Source organism: Pseudophryne corroboree, chromosome 2 (genome assembly GCF_028390025.1).
Source record: "Pseudophryne corroboree isolate aPseCor3 chromosome 2, aPseCor3.hap2, whole genome shotgun sequence".
NCBI lineage: Eukaryota > Metazoa > Chordata > Amphibia > Anura > Myobatrachidae > Pseudophryne > Pseudophryne corroboree.
Window position 1 is genome coordinate 205,795,233 of NC_086445.1, and position 18,424 is coordinate 205,813,656.

Genomic DNA, 18,424 nt, shown 5'->3' on the forward strand with positions numbered 1-18,424 from the left:
CTTCGCATCGTGGCACTGCTTCATTATAGAGGGATATTCTGAGATGTTGCATTGCACTGAGACAGCTCTACGCAGAGTCTAGGATAAGAACACATGTCAGGCTTCCTCTGCCAACCTGCACTAATATATCCAGGTGAACTGGATCTAATGTTTGCTAGCTGGTCCTGTCCTGTTTTTTTTTTTTTTTTTTTTTTTTTGAAAAAAAAAATTTGAATTTTTTTTTTTATTGAAGCATCAATAATCCATTTTCAAATCATTGTGACAAATCGTAATGAAATTTTCAGGATTACAGGAAATCAACATGCATTAACATGAAATATGAAACCTCATCATACTCTTAAATGATATAATGTCCCAATAATGGGGTATTATATATGTGTATACATATGCACATACTGTAATTGAACCAAAATCAGGATGATCACAATCATTGTCAATATTTGCCGTGTCACCAGTGCCCCGCCATCCCCCCGCCACCCTCCCGGCCGGAATAGGCCTCATTCAAGACACTTTGTCCGGCCTCTATTATCCACTAAAGTATTGTATTACAGAGGAATTGGAGGGTCATTTGCTGCCATTTGTAACATGTACCAAGTCGTGTCTTTTAGACTATTGTGAATTTGTGTTCGTATTGGTAATGATAAGGTGGCTATATATGTCTCCCACATTAGGAAAAACCTCTCCACCGTAACCTCCATAGCCATAGTTACCTCAATCCACTGCATCCTAAATAGATAATGTAATTTAGCTTTAAAAAGTGACAATAGTGGCTGAGATGGTTGTATCCAGGTTTGTAGAATGGTCTTGCAGGCCGCGGCTCCTATAGCTAACAAAAGACGTTTGCCGCCATACGACGTGCGAGCATTGGGAGGAAGCATGCCAAACAAAGCCCATTCAGGTGTCATAGGGATATAATTAACCAAATTATCAGTTGAATATTTTCTAACCTGAATCCAAAAACTTTGGATTATGGGACAATCCCAAAGATAGTGAAATAAATCTGCTGAATTAGTGCCACATTTATAACAATTGGAATTTGGCGAGTCCCCCATCAAGAATCTTCTGTTTGGAGATAAATAAGCTCTATGTAAAATGTTCAAGAACATAGCTACATATGAGGAGTAAGATAATAGAGTACATGCCTTGGCATGAGAGCGTAATATATCATTCGAAAATACATTAGGAAGTTGGGAGAGCCACGGGGTTAGGTTCTTATCAGACCTATCTGGTATAAATACCTGACGTATGCAGTTATATGTTAAGGAAATAGCTTTTTTTGTCAAGCATTGGTTTTGTAATAATGTGTCTAATGGGTTATTCCAATCCGAAGGTGAGGAAGGTCTTATAATAGAACTAATTAATGTTGAGCCTGAAGGAATGCAATAGGATGATTCGCCATCCATGGATATTGTCCCCTAGCCTCCTGGAACGTGGAGGGCCTCCTCGCCGACCCATTCACCAAACTCCTCACAGTGTTCACCCCATGGGTTCTCCAAATGGAAAAAGGGTAAGAAGCCTGTCCATTTTGAAAATCGGGATTGTCACTAAAAGTGAGGAACAAAGATTTATATGCATTTAATCCAAACTTATGTCTCAATACATGCCATGTTTTCCTAGTGTACCAGAGCAGTGGGTTATCACGTATTTCTGGTGAGATTTCTTGATCATGCAGACACCAGTCCAAAGTCAGCCAAAAGAGAAAATACTCTATCAAGAGACTAAGAGGGGTCGTGTACAAACAAGAAGATGTCATCCGCGAAAGCGGTTAGCTTTATTTCCTCATGACCAATCTTAATTCACCGAAAATAGCTACCATCTTGTAAAATTCGGAGCAGTGGATCTATGGCTAAGTTGAACAAAATAGGGGAAAGGGGGCAGCCCTGTCTGGTGCCTCTCAACATAACAATTGGGTTGCTGCAACATCCATTTATCAGCAAAGAGGTGGAAGGGCTAGTGTAGATGTATTTTATAAAATTAATGAAAACAGGATCAAATTGTCGCACGTGAAGAACTCTGAGTAAATGCGGACACAGGACAGTATCAAACGCCTTAGTTGTATCTAAGTTTAAAAGAATGTTTTGAGTGCTAGACTCTCCATAAGATTTCACCACCGCTGCTATTGTTGTTCTAATTCCTTTAACTAAGTGTTTGTTACGGACAAACCCCAACTGGTGATCTGTAAGAAGCTGAGGAAGCAGCAGCTGAAGTCTGTCCGCCATAATTTTTGTCAGTAATTTAATGTCCGTGTTAAGTAACGTGATTGGTCTATACGAGTCAATTAGTTGGGGGTCCCGTTGTGGCTTGGGAATCGGGACTGTATGTGCATTATTAAAATGCGGAAAAATTGTATTATTGTGGAGAATGTCGTTGATCAATTCTCCCAAAGAAGGGGCTATGTGTCCCTGTAATATTTTATAATATTCGTTGGACAACCCATCAGGGCCTGGCGATTTGTGTAACTTCAGATTAGAAATAGCATTTGTTATTTCCTCGAGTGTGATATCCTGTTGAAAGATTTCATTTTGAGAGCTAGACAATTTGGGAAGATTTTCTTCAGACATTATACGATCATGCAGCGCCTGATCAAATGGGCGTGTATCATAAAGATTCGAAAAAATATGTTTCAAAGCGTTCTAGGATACGTGAGGTTACCGTGTCAATTGGTGACGAATTTGGGTTTTTAATGGCAGTAATCAATCTCTTTGGGGCATGTAATTTAGACATAGTAGCTAGTAAATGGCCAGTTTTATTGCCCATTGAAAATACTTAGATTTTGAAAATGTCAGATCACGCTGTGCTTGAGATAATAAGAAATCATCTGGGTATCTGGGGAAGGGGAATTTATGTAAGTATGTAAAGCAACCATTAATGAGGCATGGAGAGTTTGATACTGTGCTGAGGCTTTTTTTTTCTGTTTGGAAACATACTCTATTATACAGCCTCTCATGGTAGCCTTAGAGGCTCCCCAAAATATAGACGGTTGCTCCCAGTAGTCGATATTATCATCAGTAAAAGTCATCCAGCTGTTCATAAGAAATAGACGAAATTCTTCTGAGTTATACAGATAGGTCGGGAATCTCCATTGTTTGAAATTTCCAGCCGATGTAGATCTAGTGAGATGAAGTGTAATTGGGGCATGGTCAGAAACCAGAACATTATGGATGTCTGTTTTTAAAACTTTTGAGATCAAAGAGTCGCTTATAAGAAAAGAATCTATTCTAGACCAGGAGCCATGTACTGCTGAAAAGAAGGTGAAAGAGTGATCAGTTGGGTTAAAGAGCCTCCAAATGTCGCTAAGTTGTAGTGTTGTCTTTAAGAAGTGTCTTTGTTTGCAAGAAGACAATAAAGGATTTTGTGGAGTAGGCTGTTTATCAATCATGGGGTTATCGACTGAGTTAAAATCTCCTGCAATGATTAGAAGACCGTTTTGCCAAGGTTTGTGTTAAAGTTTGTAAAAATTCAGCGGTTGAGATATTAGGTGCGTATATATTAACTAGGGTGTAATTTATTCCCCATATAGTCACATCTAAAATTATAAATCTTCCTTCTGAATCAAGTATGGAGTTAGTGATGGAGTATTGGACATTTTTCTGAAACAAATTTGACACTCCCCTAGTTTTTCTATGAAATTTGGAAGAGACACATTCCCCCAACCATGGAGCCCGCAATGTTGAGTCACCTCCCGCCTCCCAATGCGTCTCCTGCAGAAACATAACGTCTGGACGAAATTTACGCAAATGGTTCACCACCCTTTTTCTCTTGATGGGGGAATTGAGGCCCCCCACGTTCCAGGATATTAATTTTAGAGGGGCAGCAGAAGCCGAAGGGAGAATGGGCTGAGAATTAGAATGCATTAGCCAACACCCAATTTAGGAAACCAACCTGTCAAGGGGTATGGAGGAACCCCCCCCGTTCCAGCCATCGGGAGGGATCCAACGCCCAGGAGGGCGGGGAGAGGACACAGGCACCGGCACCGGCAACAATGACATCACATATAAAAAATGCTTCAGTCCACTTTTTCTAAATTTTCCATAACCAAACATTGTAAGGGTAGTCAACACACTTAGAGCGCTGACACCCACAAGCATATACCAAAGAAACATTAGAGAAAAGCAAAAAAAAGAGAGAGAAAAAAAACCCACAAGAAAAAAGGAAAGCGAAGGAAAAAGACAATCATATCGAGTAGCCTTGTAACATCCATTGACATCACATCTCAGTGTACATAGTTATGTATAAGCATATGGATTTAGTGATTAAGGAGTCCCACTGCGTTAAGCGCCCTATTAAAGTGAGTTTTCGCCAATACTGGATCAGAGAAAAAAATATCCTGTCCTGTTTTATTCTGTTGCACAGACTTAGTAACATCTATATACAGCACTCTTGTTGTAGAATGCCAATGTTCCTGCTGCTGCATTTCAAAGATGTAGTACTGTCCAGTTTTTCATAAACGCAATTCAAGATTTTAAGCTTTCATACAGCAGGAGATATGGAACTCTTATCAAAATCTATGAGACACAAAAAAATCAATAAAAAAAAAATCACCTCTGCCCGATTGACGGTGTTAGTGTCTAATGGTGCACACAGACGGTGTGATTTGATCTTTTTAGTTCAAATCACATTGTGTCTAGTTCAAATTGCACCATTTTTGTTTTCCCTTGCAATGTGCGCTCCTGCGTAGTCAGTATCGCAAGGCAAAATAGTATGTGCATTCAAGTATTTTTGTACTACATCGCGTCTAGTTCAAATTGCACGCTGTGTAGCGAATCGCATGCAATACAGACACCCACAAACATTGTAAACCAGCCCACTATTTTAATTTACATATTGTAGTGTAGTCAAAATCAGGTGTAGTTCAAATCGCACCGTGTGTACAGTCCAAATCACATAACACGCATTGTATAGGCTCAAATCGCACCTAGCACAAACCTCACAGTGTGTGGCCACCTTAACTTCACTTTTACATATGGATGGCTAAATTGGAGAGATTTTATTCATCAAGTGCCAATGTATTGTGCAGCAGTGTATACTGATAGGATCATGATACAAACAATTGACACACAATGACATGAAACAGACTGTAATAATGGCCTTGTCCTAACGAGCTTACAGTCTGCGGACTGAAGACCTAGTTAGTGTAGCAGAAGACTGCACACATAGGCAGCCAGTGATTATCTACTAACTGTGTTTGCAGACCTGATCGATCGGTGATAGTTTGTTTGATTTATCTTTTTAGGGAATGTGCAAGGCGACATGGGGCCTATATGCTGAAACTGGTACATGTGTTGCCAGCTTTGGGTACTTTTAGGATGAGGATGGCAATATTAGGACTAAATCCTATCTAAATAATAATTTAGTTTGATATGTCATATGGAAGGCAGCAGATACAGTTGTGATATACAGTATAGCAGTGTTTTTCAACCGCTGTGCCGCGGCACACTGGTGTGCCGCCAGCGGTTGTCATATGTGCCGCCGCAGTCAGAGAGACCTGCTGCTCCGGTCCTGGCTGCTGCCGTCTTCACTGCATGACGTGACTGTGGAAGAGCTGCCTGAGCTGCATAATAGTGATACAATACACTTATAGTATCACTATCGGGTTGCAGAGGCAGCTCTTCTGCGGCCCGGCCTGTGACCCTTATGACGTGGTGTGACTCATAGGTCACAAACACCACGTCGCCATCCCGCCCGTGCTGCTCCGCTCCTCCCTCTCTTACCGCTGAGGGTGAAAAGGACTTTAAAAGGTTTGGGCCAATGCTTTTCTTTTTACTATAGAGCCAGTGCTTTTTTACTATGGGGGACAGTGTGTGTGCTTTTTTACTATGGGGGACAGTGTGTGTGTGGTGGCATTATTACAGGGGGACAGTGTGTGTGTGGTGGCATTATTACTACTACAGGGGGACAGTGTGTATGTGGTGACATTATTACAGGGGGACATTGTGTGTGGTAGCATTATTACAGTGGGACATTGTGTGTGTGTGTGTGTGTGTGTGTGTGTGTGTGTGTGTGTGAGTCTGTGGCATTATTACTACAGGTGGACAGTGTGTGTGTGGTGGCATTATTACTACAGGGGGACAGTGTGTGTGTGGTGGCATTATTACAGGGGGACATTGTGTGTGTGGTGGCATTATTACTACAGGGGGATAGTGTGTGTGGTGGCATTATTACTACAGGCGGACAGTGTGTGTGTGGTGGCATTATTATGGGTGGCAATGTGTGGGATTACTGTGGTACAGTGTGTTCAATTACTGTGGGGGCCAGTGCATTATTTTAATTACTGTTGGGGACAATGTGTGTGTTTTTTCCCCCTTGGGGACCAATAAATGTTTGTTTTATTTCCCCGTGTGTGTGTTGTTTTTCCGTGGGGTACAGATGGTGTGCCTTGGCAATTTTCAGATCTTGTGCGGTGTGCCGCGAATTGTAAAAGGTTGAAAATCACTGCAGTATAGGATTGATTCAAGAATGTAGCACAGAGCCAATTGAAATGAGTGTCCCGATGATGCAATTACTACTAAACCTGTTCTTGACTCAGTGCCGTTGGTTACCCATTGCAGTCATGTATACTATGTGATCTGTGCACATATGGGATGGAGTTTTGTCTCATGTTGGTTCTCATTAAACAGCGCATGTTTTCTGAGATTTAATCTTCTGTTTGATGTTGTGCTTTAATGTGATATGTTTGACAGACTTGCCTGTAAACTGCATCATGTTTAAGTGTCATAGATACTATGCGGTGACAAAAAACAGGACACCTAAGATATTTGCAAGGTGTGTCTGCAGCTAAACTGTCAAGAGAATGGGACAACTATTGCTTCCTGTAGGTCTTGCTGTATAGTCTGTTTAATCAGTATCCAGCTCACACCCCTTACTTGTTTAAATCATTAATCGTTTAAAGTAATTAGGTTGATTGTCATTGTGGAGTATAATGGTTCTAATGATTAGCCGTGAAGTTACCCCCTGCTTATACGAGGAATCTGTCTGGGCAGATGGTGTTTACTAGTAATAGGCGAGGTAATACTTTAGTGAGAGGGCTGTGGGGATTTCTGGCTTAATTCCAGGAATTTTTGTATAATGACACTACACCTTCTTCAGCGTATGTTTTTTATGGGTGTTTCCGCAAACCTGTGTTCATTGTGTGTCATGTATGTATTCATGGAAATTGTGTTTTTCTTGCTCCCTTAAGATGCCATTTGCACTGTGATATAAGGCAGCCAGGATAATATTTGCTTTGTCTTTAGCTCCAAACCTGTAGTTATGCCTACTAATGATTCATTTAAACAAACTGGATGATTTGGCAAATTGGTAAATACATTGAGTGATTGACTATTGTTGACCTGTGACTGGAATCTGTATTTTCTAATGCATTAAAGGCCCTAGGGTAAGCCAGAAGTGATCCGGCTGCGGGGTCTAAGCTCGGGATGCCGCCTTTGGCTTCTCACTTGTGTGACCAAATTGGACAGTGATGGGCTTGTTGGTAACTGTGCCCTTCCATGTATGTTTATTGTGTGCCCCTGACTTTGTGGTCTTTTATTATTATTATCAGTGGTCTTTTATTATTCTTATTATTAAGATTTACATAGCATTGGCGCGTTCCGTTTCACTATAAAATGATAAACATCGCTCTTCCATGGCAATATTAATGTTTCTTGTTGTGCTCTGTAAAGGAATATAAAAAAACTTTAAATTACAATGAATATAAAGAGGATTTGTTTTAATGAGAAATATTTTAGATTTTTTATTTTGTTTTTATTTTTTTACATATTTTGCTGGAATGTTTGACATAAATCAATACAAAAGTGTACAACGCAAGTTGCAGAAGAGACGAGTGATAAACATATTCTAAAAAAAAGAAAAATAATCGCAGCACATACCATGGACTTCAGATCCAGTATAGAGGGGGTATTTAGGAAGAATCCACATAAAACTAGTCTAGTACGAACAAATATGTGTAAAGCATTTTAAAATGGACAAAATAAACTTAACAAATTCCCACTATTCCACGGCAGCAACCCAAAGCTCAGAAACCATCTAAATTAGAAGGAAGTGTAGGGGTGTTAGTCTGTGTTTCTCCAATTTGTAAGGCATATTTAGAAAGGGTCCTCCAAGAGGTTAGGTCCGATCATCATCATAGAGAGTCTTTAGTTTTTGGAGAAAGGGTACTTGTATATTATTTTACTAATTTTATTAGGGTTGGGGGGGGGGGTTCTGTCCCAGGTTTCATATGGTATGTATGTACCTAGCAGCATGTCATAGCGTGATGGTTAGCATTACTCCCTCTCAGCACTGAGATCTTGGGTTCGATTCCCACCATGTCTCTTAATTGTGTGGAGCTTGTATATTTTCCCCGTGCTTACGTCTGTTTCCTCTGGGCACTCCGGTTCCTCCCACACTCCAAAAATATACTGATGGGTAATTTTTTTCTGTTGAGAGAGAATGAAACCCTAGTGTGTATATGTGTGTGCATGTGGTAGGGAATATACAGGGATATCCAATTACGTGAGAAGAAACATCAGTAGCAAAAAACAAACAGTTTTTCCTGATGTTTCACCAATATTTTTTCATAGGCTATCCAATATGGTTGCCTGTAAAAAATAAAACCTATGAAACCTTTGTGTTTTTCCGGTAGAAATAGCGTCGTTTTCGGATAAAAATGGGTCTGTTTCTGTAAATTTGGTTTCACCTGCCTGAGACAGGTGAAACAAAATCTCTGATGAGCAGCCGCTCACACCAGCTTATCGGGGCTAATAGGATAGCCCCTGGCGAAACAATTAACCCCAGTAACTGACCGCAGCTGATTGCAGCCCCCCCCCCCACCCCACCCCCTCCAGTGGTGCAGGGACTCATGTGAATGGCCAGATATTATTTGTAAACTGTTGCTTAATACTGTGTGTGTGTGTGTGTGTGTGTGTGTGTGTGTGTGTGTGTGTGTGTGTGTGTGTACATTACATAAATAACTGATAATACACAAAATAATATCAGGTTATATAGCAATAATCTAATATACCCCTTTCACACCGCACAAATAACCCGTTATTGACCCGGCAACATGGGTCAGTGTGCGGTGTGAAAGCGCCAAGTCCGAATTCCCGGGTCGCCTGACCCGGTAATTCAACCCGGGTTATAAGTGTTATTCCCGGGTGAATACTGGGTCAGTGGCTGCATAAACGGATTCCTGGGTTGATGCGACCCGGGACCCGTTTACTAGATAAGGAGAGGCGGCGCGGAGATGAGCTCATCTCCCAGTGCCGCCCCCCGCCGCTATGGCAACCGAAAGGGGTAGGAGAGTCTCCAATGCCGGATCCCACCTGGGAAGGACCCGTTTCCAATTCCCGGGTGGGATCTGGCATTGGAGATGTGAAAGGGGTATAATAGTGTTATTGTGACTATCATTATCAAACATTTGTTGGAATAAAATACGGGAAACATACATTTGTGAGCTGGACCTGTAGTCCATATTTACAGAATGTAATCATGTATCCAAGTTCTAAACTGTTTAACTGGTACCAGAAGGATCTATTGTTTGTAGCTCATACAATTTGTCTTATGTAGTTTTACTCAATGACATGATAAAAAATAGCCATTGTGGTCCTAGCCAACAAGGAAACTAAATACTAGTAAATAAAACATTAACAATTATGTTTCATTTGGTTAAAAGCAGTCTGGATTTACTGGACTAGTGGTTTCCTCTCCCTTCAGAAATGAATCCCTCAGCCTAAAGGGTTAACGGTATTATTAAAAACTAAAAAAAAACCTCCTGTCCATGCTGGTACGTCTGCCAAACACTAACCGGGAGCCTCAGAGTTGCTGACCAATCAGGTACATGCGGAATGGTTCAAAACTGCACACCGGTTCTCATATGCACCAATTTTATAACCTGGCTTGCATTACCCGGGAATCCGACCCTGGTAGCTAGTAAAGTCGAACACAGGAAGGACCCAGGTAATGTTGCGCTGTAATCACGCGGCCTGGGTCCCACTAACAGCATAGGGAGAGCTGGCTCACCGACACTTGGAGAAAATGTCTCCAAACGCCCGCAGAGGGAAGACGACCAGCCAGTAACCCGGGCCCAGCCCGTGGGATTTCAAGCCACTGTTACGTGGCATGAAACCACATTCAACTGCCCAAGTTGGACCCGGGTTAGGGGGGTTTTGGTGGAAAAGGGTTATAATGCTAAAGATGCACATTAGTTGCACCTTTTTGTTTTATTCGCCTACATATAGAATATTTTATTTATTTATTTATTTAAATTTTATATGATAGAAAACCCTAGTACACACAATTCATAATTAAATCTGACTCTTGTTTTCCCCTCCTATCTTCTACATGTAGTTTGCACTAGTGGCCCCTGGCAAAGTGAAGGACTCCTTTGCACTCTGGCTGTATGGTATGTTCCGGATAGTCTCTAGAGACTTGCAATAATACCCTGCTCAGTGACAATGGAAATGCCTCCAGCGTTATGACACTGCTTCCCGTCCACAGGAATGCGAGAGCTGTATTACAGACTGGAATTTGTGTCCTGTAGGACAAATGTGAATTTTCTGAGCATCCTTGACACGTTGGCAGATTTATTCACAGCAGTTGGAAATAGGTAGTGTGTTACTGTGCAGGAAGACAGGGGTTAAACAGAAACCACTATCTTTCATTTAATGCTCTTTCAGGTTTAATTCCCTATGTAGTGATGATTACAGAATGAGAATGCAGAGCGTTACATTTCTAGGTGTTTTCCATTCATGCATATTTCATGGCTGGGGCCGCTTGGTAATTGATGTGTTGCCTGTCATTCCATGTCCTTTTATTTTGTAGCTGTTCTTTTATCCGTAAATCTGTGTTCATTTATTTCTAATATTAAACTATCCTGTTACTCATCTGCAGGCACATGTGCCACTGTAATGGTGGGTCCTCTCTGTGCCAGCTTTCTGGCATGCTTCCTCCTTATTCCTGCACATAGTACAGGCAGTACAATGCTGTGATCCTGGCATACTACTGCAAACACAGAATGATTGCTGCTTTCCCTGACCAGGTATATACTGCGCACAGACACTGCCTCCCGATACATTCATATAATTCCCTCTTGAGAGTCAGAAGGAACCAGAACCTTATTTCCTAAACTCACTCGGACACATTGAATATTATGCTTAACATGAACTTGATTAATGGAGAAATTGCTATTTTTTTGTTAGTAAATAGACCAATCTACTGTTGTTGTTTTTTTTTTAAGTTCATCAAATGATAAATTTTTACTGCAGTTTAAGTTGCCTATAACGTTAAGTCTAGATAGCGTGTAGACCACCTGGACCACTAAAACCTCGTACACACTGGGCAACACACTAGACTATATAAACAATAACAATGTTTTTTTTAAAAGATCTATTGTCCTTATTGTCTAGTGTGTATGCCTGAACGATGATCGATGTGCACACCTGCGGGACGTTCTCGTTCAGGCATAATCTACTGAACATACAGCTCAACTTTAACTATATCGTTGAGCTGTATGTTCGGGGAGTGCGGGGGATTATGTCACTGAACGATATCGCTCAGTGATAGCATTCAGTGTGTATACACTGGCGATCTCCTCTAATTAGTAATTAACAATCTAGCGCTGATTGCTAACTAGCGGAGGTCGCCCAGTGTGTACCCGGCATAAGTCAGCCCATTTCACTTACTGAGGGTTTGGGGTTTGGAATCTGCACTGGATCGGATCGTAAATTAACTGCAAGTCAAAGTTGTTTTACATTTTTAAAGAATATCTGTATTAACCAACATGTGGCTACTGACTTTACCTGGAGGGTTTTTGCAGTAGAGCTAGGTTGGTGGTGCTCCCAGAAATTAGTTCATAACAAACAACTGTATTAGGTTTTTTTTGCAAAGAAGCAAAAAAAGACTGTTTTTTTTGTCTCTCTGGGGCACACTTTAAATCAATTGATGTTTAATATAATGCGGGTATAGGATACACAATATGTGTGAATAATTAAAACTTAACTTTTAATGGTCCTAAACAGACGATGGCAATAAAATTTTAATAAGGAAAACAAATCATTAGATAAAAAGAGATTAAATCAAAATTAAATGTTACTCACTCATGATCAGTTAGTTGGCAGGTTGCCACTATGCACACCTTCTGTATTCTAAGTGAGTGTCAATATATGACGTTTATCACAGCAAAAAATTTCTATTTTCCAGTTCTCTCAATCAGCTTATGAGATTTATATGTATACTCCTAAGAGAGCAACCGAAAGACCGGCTTTGACTCCAAACTCCTACAGGGTAGCCAATTGAGTTATCATTTAACATGGTATAATATCCATGTTGAGGGCAGTAAAAGATTGTTATAATTGTATACTTAATTCTGCCCCACTTCTATTCAGAAAGGACTATAGAAAAGTATTACAGAACCAGTCACTTCTGCTTTCGCCCATCTGTGGACATTGAATGGGCAATGAGAGAGTGTTTATCGCCTAGGTATTCTGGTTATGAAGGAAGTACAGTACACCAGTATTTCACTTACTGGTCTACTCTATCATAGCAAGACTGTATGCATTTATTCTTTTATTTTCTATCATATTTATTGGACATTTCCTCACTGAGCCACAGAAATTTGCTGCTGTATGTACACTTTGTAGACAAAAGTGATTGATTGGACACTGACGGCAAACAGATCAACAAGATTTTATTGATGTCAGTACTTTGTAGGTCCACAACGTGCAGGGATTACTGCAGCACACTTCTTGGCAAACTGTCCACAAGTTCCTGGACAACAGCAGGCAGTATGTTTTGCCATTCTGCCTTAAGTGCAGTGACCAACTGCGACACTGAAGAAGGTTGAGTCGGTCTAGAATGCACCCGACGCTCCAATTCATCCTAGATGTTATCAGTGGGCTTAAGATCTGGACAGTCCATATGGGATACCAATCTTTCTGTATGCCAGTCCAGCGTTGCCTTGGAAACATGACGTCGCGCAGCCTATGATGATCCCCTTTTCAAACTCTAAGTGCCTCAAGCATGCTATATTGTTAGCAAATTATCTAATCGGGGCCCCTCTACCCATTTTTATACCTTCACGAACACGTGACTGCTGGGGGGATGGTTTCCACATCAAATCACCCCCCCCCCCCAAAAAAAAACAAACAAAAAGAAAAGAAAAAAAGAAATGTCCACCACCCATCTTAGATGTTTATGATTTTTTTTTTATTTTAGTAAAGAGAGGATGTCAAAACAACTATTTCTGCCAAATATCTCGACTGTATGACAGTTCATTTATTAAATATTGATTTTTCAATTCATTAAATTATTTACTAATCGCAGCTTCTTTATCCAGTTTATTTGAAGTATCATGGGTGTTTATTAAGGAATCACCATGAAATTTGGACCACTAAGGTTACTCTTCCTCCCGAATCCAAAAATCCAAACCAAATTACTGTGTCTGCTTTACGTTTCAAGTTAACGGTAAATACGCATGTTTTTTTTTAAAGACTTAAAAACGCTAGGTTCAATCAGCATTAGATATCCCAATTTTTTTTAGGTGCTTAACAAAGGTATACATAACTACCACACAAAAAATTAGCATGGAACTCTGTTTCATAGTGGAGAAAAAAAATCATGAAGTTGACGTTCAATTACTGTGACTTCTAACTCCGAATAAGGCTGTGAGTGAACCATCCAGCCGAGAGGGAGATCTTTAAAGCTGCCCGCAACTCCACAGGTTATGCATGCTAACCATACAATTTATAAGAGCCATCATTGTCAGTAATATGATTTAAGAGGATATGGACTGCTGCATGTTTTAAGCATCATATTGTGCACAAATTGCCTCATTACTAACCACGCAGCTGCATGCGCATGCATGATTGCAACTAAAATGCTTGATTTATCTGGATACTAACCAAAGTATATGAAAAAGGACAATAAATATATTGTTTTCAGTACTAACCAATATTTGGACTTTTGGATTACCAAAGTACATTTGCATGTTTTAACTGATGAGCTATTTAACGGTATGGAGATTTTTGCATTGTATGCACAAAATGATGTTATATAGCTAGTATGAGCTTTCTCTATAAAAAGGAGCTGTTCATCATATGTTCTTACGGTACTTTTAAATTGTGTGTGTTTTTATATAATTTTTCCTTGTAATGCTGGCCGGCATTTGTAATTTATGTGTGTAATATTAAGAAATAAATATCCACACCAGATTTAATGAGCGCATTCTCTTTATTTACTGTGGTTTAATTGCAAAACCACTTTAGTGTCACTGACCACAGTCACAAAAAAGGTAGACAAAAGTGATCTACAACCTGGAACATACATAGCAGCAGTGTACAATAACATCTGGTACATTTGGGTATATTATTCAATGTAATGAGGAGGAACAAGGTGTGCTGGTACACTTCATGAAACAAAACCAATCAACAAACCTTCAACTTCATGATTTTTCTCTTACGTCCTAGAGGATGCTGGGGACTCCGTAAGGACCATGGGGTATAGACGGGCTCCGCAGGAGACATGGGCACTATAAAGAACTTTAGAATGGGTATGCACTGGCTCCTCCCTCTATGCCCCTCCTCCAGACCTCAGTTAGATCCTGTGCCCAGAGGAGATTGGGTGCACTACAGGGGAGCTCTCCTGAGTTTCTCTGATAAAGAATTTTGTTAGGTTTTTTATTTTCAGGGAGCACTGCTGGCAACAGGCTCCCTGCATCGTGGGACTGAGGAGAGAGAAGCAGACCTACTTAAGTGATAGGCTCTGCTTCTTAGGCTTCTGGACACCATTAGCTCCAGAGGGAGTCGGAACGCAGGTCTCCCCTTGCTGTTCGTCCCGGAGCCGCGCCGCCGTCCTCCTCGCAGAGCCGGACGATAGAAGCCGGGTGAGTATAAGAAGAAAAGAAGACTTCAAGGCGGCAGAAGACTTCAGATCTTCAATGAGGTACGAGCGCAGCGGTAACGCTGTGCGCCTTTGCTCCCACACGCGCGCACATACAAACACACACACACACACACACACACACACACACACACACACACACACACACACACACACACACACACACACACACACACACTAGCAGGCACAGATGGGCGCAGGGGGGGGGCGCCCTGGGCAGTAATAAAGCCTCTATATCTGGCATATATACTGTGGAGGCAGTATTTCTTTCAATCCCCCGCCAGTTTGTGATATTTTGAGCGGGACCGAAGCCCGCCGCTGGAGGGGGCGGAGCTTGGTCTCTCAGCACTAGCCAGCGCCATTTTCTCCACAGAGATCTGCTGAGAAGCTGGCTCCCTGGTCTCTCCCTTGCTGAACACGGTGACACAGGGCTGAAAAGAGGAGGGGGGGGGTGCACTTGTAAGGCGCAGCGAGTGTATTACACAGTAATTTAATATAAAAGCGCTATTATCTGGGACATTATTTTCCAGTGTCAGTTGGCGCTGGGTATGTGCTGGCATACTCTCTCTCTGTCTCTCCAAAGGGCCTTATTGGGGAACTGTGTCCTTATACTATATCTCTGTGTGTGTGTGGGGGTGTCGGTACGAGTGTGTCGGCATGTCTGATGCGGAAGGCTCAGCTAAGGAGGAGGTGGAGCAGATGATTGTGGTGTCGCCGTCGGCAACGCCGACTCATGATTGGATGGACATGTGGAATGTTTTAAATGCAAATGTGACCTTATTACATAAGAGATTGGACAAAGCAGAGTCCAGGGAAAGAGCAGGGAGTCGATCCACGGCTTCGGCTGGGTCAACGGGCCCTTCTTGGTCTCAAAAACGTCCCCTATCCCAGATAGCAGACACTGATACCGACACGGACTCTGACTCCAGTGTCGACTACGATGAAGCGAGGTTGCACCCAAGAGTGGCAAAAAGTATTCATTATATGATTATTGCAATAAATGAGGTTTTGCATATCACAGATGACCCCTCGGTCCCTGACACGAGAGTGCGCATGTATAAGGAAAAGAAACCTGAGGTAACCTTTCCCCCATCCCATGAGCTTAACGAGTTATTTGAAAAGGCTTGGGAAATTCCTGATAAAAAACTGCAGATTCCCAAGAGGATTCTTAAGGCGTATCCTTTCCCTGCACGGGACAGGGTATGTTGGGAATCCTCACCCAGGGTGGACAAGGCTTTAACACGCCTGTCCAAGAAAGTGGCGCTACCGTCTCCGGACACGGCGGCCCTCAAGGATCCTGCTGATCGCAGGCAGGAAACTACTTTAAAGTCTATTTATGCGCATACAGGTTCTTTGCTCAGACCGGCAATAGCATCGGCATGGGTGTGTAGTGCTGTTGCAGCTTGGACAGATACCTTGTCAGCTGACCTTGATACCCTAGATAGGGATACCATTTTATTAACCTTAGGCCACATTAAAGACGCAGTCTTATATATGAGGGATGCTCAAAGAGACGTTGGGCTGCTGGGTTCGAGAGCCAACGCCATGGCGATTTCTGCTAGGCGCGCCCTGTGGACTCGCCAATGGACGGGTGATGCCGACTCAAAGGTAGATTTACCCGCGGTAGCTGTGGCAACCAGGTCCGCGAGACCTTCCCCAAATAAAACTTCACCTTCGTATGGCGAAACCTCCATAAAACTTCACCTTCGTATGGCAAAACCTCCATACGAAGGTGAAGTTTTATTTGGGGAAGGTCTCGCGGACCTGGTTGCCACAGCTACCGCGGGTAAATCTACCTTTTTGCTTTTTGTTCCCCCACAGCAAAAGAAAACTCCACAGTATCAGATGCAGTCCTTTCGGTCGCGTAAGTCCAGAAGGGGTCGGGGCTCATCTTTCCTTGCCAGAGGTAAGGGTAGAGGGAAAAGAATGCCTGCTACGGCTTGTTCCCAGGAGCAGAAGTCCTCCCCGGCTTCTACTAAATCCACCGCATGACGCTGGGGCTCCACTGAGGGAGTCCGCACCGGTGGGGGCACGTCTTCGACTCTTCAGCCAGGTCTGGGTTCTGTCAGACGTGGATCCTTGGGCGATGGATATTGTATCCCAAGGCTACAAACTGGAATTCGAAGAGGTGCCCCCTCGCCGATTTTTCAAGTCGGCCTTGCCAGCTTCTCCCCCAGAGAGGGAAGTAGTGTTCGCTGCAATTCAAAAGCTGTATCAACAGCAAGTGATTGTCAAGGTTCCCCTAGTTCAACAGGGGAAAGGGTACTATTCGACCCTGTTCGTGGTCTCGAAGCCGGATGGTTCGGTCAGACCCATTTTAAATCTAAAATCCCTAAACCTGTACTTGAGAAAGTTCAAATTCAAGATGGAATCACTCCGGGCTGTGATCTCCAGTCTAGAAGGGGGGGGGGGGGGGGGGGATTTTATGGTGTCACTCGACATAAAGGATGCATACCTTCATGTCCCCATATATCCTCCTCATCAGGCGTACCTGAGATTCGCTGTACAGGACTGTCATTACCAGTTTCAGACGTTGCCGTTTGGGCTTTCCACGGCCCGAGGATTTTCACCAAGGTGATGGCGGAGATGGTGGTGCTCCTGCGCAGGCAGGGAGTCACAATTATCCCATACTTGGACAATCTCCTGATAAAAGTAAGATCGAGAGATCAATTGCAGAAGAGCGTGTCGCTCTCCCTGAGAGTGCTACAACAACACGGTTGGATTCTCAATCTGCCAAAGTCACAATTGATTCCAACGACTCGACTATCATTCCTAGGCATGATTCTGGACACGGATCAGAAGAGGGTTTTTCTCCCGATGGAAAAAGCCCAGGACCTCCGGAACATGGTCAGAGACTTGCTAAAACCAAAAAGAGTGTCTGTTCATCAATGCACTTGAGTTCTGGGGAAAATGGTGGCAGCCTACGAGGCCATCCCCTTCGGCAGGTTTCATGCAAGGACGTTTCAATGGGACCTCCTGGACAAGTGGTCCAGGTCCCATCTACTAATACATCAGAAGATAAGCCTGTCCCCCCGGGCCAGGGTGTCTCTCCTGTGGTGGCTGCAAAGTGCTCACCTTCTAGAGGGTCGCAGGTTTGGCATTCTGGACTGGGTTCTGGTGACCACGGATGCGAGCCTCCGAGGATGGGGAGCAGTCGCACAAGGAATAAATTTTCAGGGGCTATGGTCAAGTCAGGAGGCTTGTCTACACATCAACGTACTGGAATTGAGGGCCATATACAATGGCCTACGACAAGCGGAGGATCTTCTTCGCGACCTACCGGTTCTGATTCAATCAGACAACGTCACAGCCGTGGCTCATGTAAACCGCCAAGGCGGGACAAGGAGCAGAGTGGCAGTGGCGGAAGCCACCAGCATTCTTCGCTGGGCGGAAAATCACGTAAGCGCTCTGTCAGCGGTCTTCATTCCGGGAGTGGACAACTGGGAAGCAGACTTCCTCAGCAGACACGATCTCCATCCAGGAGAGTGGGGACTTCATCAAGAAGTTTTTGCAGAGATAACAAGTCTTTGGGGACTTCCTCAAATAGACATGA

At 42.7% G+C, this 18,424-nt stretch overlaps 1 protein-coding gene across 2 annotated transcripts in view; it reads left to right on the forward strand.

The window, feature by feature from the left end:
- The window catches only part of DIP2B (disco interacting protein 2 homolog B), a 372,205-nt gene that overhangs the window by 18,686 nt on the left and 335,095 nt on the right, over positions 1-18,424 (forward strand). The gene's annotated exons all lie outside the window — the stretch shown is intronic.